General features: G+C 49.7%; 1 pseudogene; it reads right to left on the bottom strand.

Moving 5' to 3' along the window:
• Positions 1-476: 476 nt before the first annotated feature.
• On the bottom strand, positions 477-930 carry LOC109676712 (coiled-coil-helix-coiled-coil-helix domain-containing protein 2 pseudogene; annotated as a pseudogene).
• Between the last annotated feature and the right edge of the window lie 310 nt (positions 931-1,240).

Raw genomic sequence — 1,240 nt, 5'->3', positions numbered from 1 at the left:
CTACCACCCTGGTAACTGCTGTTCCTTCTTTGAGCTGCCTGGCCCAATCCACCTGCAGGTCTCCAGGCTTTCCTCCTCAAATTTCTGTAAATCCTCACTGGTTCCTGGCCAGTGGGGAAGAGGGGAAGAGAAGAGAAGGGAATTAGCATTTGCCAGGTTTGCACTATGTGTAGAGACTGCATAGGCAATTTTATTTAATTTTTTATTTTTTGGAAGAAAGTCACTTTATTCTAATTAATGCAAAGTAATGTCAAAACAGCTGGGTTCAGGAGGCCACACAAACCTTGGCAGCTCCATCCAGGTAATAGTCACAGTAGCACTCCTTCCATGCCTGCTCTGGGACAATGAAGGTATTAATCAGGAGAGGTTTAACTTCTGGCTTTACACTCTGCACTTTCACTATTAATTACGTTTCTATGTTAAATTAACTCGGTCATCAGAGGCGATTGTCCATTTCTTCAACCTGAACTTCTTGGTTAGGCTAATCCATTTGCAGTCATGCATTGTTTCAGCACCTCATAAAGCCCTCACAGAGTTTATTGTCACCCTGATTCTAGGTATACTCTGAAAACTGTTTTATCTGATAAAGGCAAGGGCCACCACGCTGCTGCTGCTGTTGTGCTGACTGGCTTCCCTGGGGCTCCTGACAAGTGACGTCAGGTCTGGAGCTCTCAGCATTTCCCCCTCCATGGATGCCCCCAGTGATGGTGTGACCCAGTGTGTGTGCAACAGTAGAGCCCATAGCCAAGCCAAAGGTGGTGGTTGCCACTGGGTCATCAGCTCTGGCTGCCGTTGTGCAGCCGCAGGTGAAGCTGGGGTTGCTGCAGGCAGCTGCGCTGTGGGTGCTGGCCTGGGCGCAGCTCTCATCTGAGAGGCCCAGCTGGCCAGAGGGGCCATGCAGGAAGTATGACTTCAGCTTCCATGTGGCATCTAGATGCGAGGCAGCTCGGCCTCTACAGATGTGAAACTTTGCCCTGCACCAGGGATTTTATGCAAACTCTCTCATTTAGTCCTCCCAGGAACCCTTGGGGTAGCTGTTATCTTGTATAGGTGAACAGCCAGGGGTCTGGAGTGGTTGCGTAATTTACCTGCAGTCACATGATCAGAAAGTGGCAGAGCCAGGATCCAGGTCTGTCTGGTGTCAGTGCCTGGGCTCTTTTTGCTCTTGCTGGGAGGACCAACTGTCCTTCAGCCTCAAGTCACTGCCCTTCAAATTTAGTTTTGGGCCAGTTGAATGTTC

This window comes from Castor canadensis, chromosome 2, assembly GCF_047511655.1.
Source record: "Castor canadensis chromosome 2, mCasCan1.hap1v2, whole genome shotgun sequence".
Classification (NCBI taxonomy): Eukaryota; Metazoa; Chordata; class Mammalia; order Rodentia; family Castoridae; genus Castor; species Castor canadensis.
This window is presented reverse-complemented; position numbering and strand designations above follow the sequence as displayed.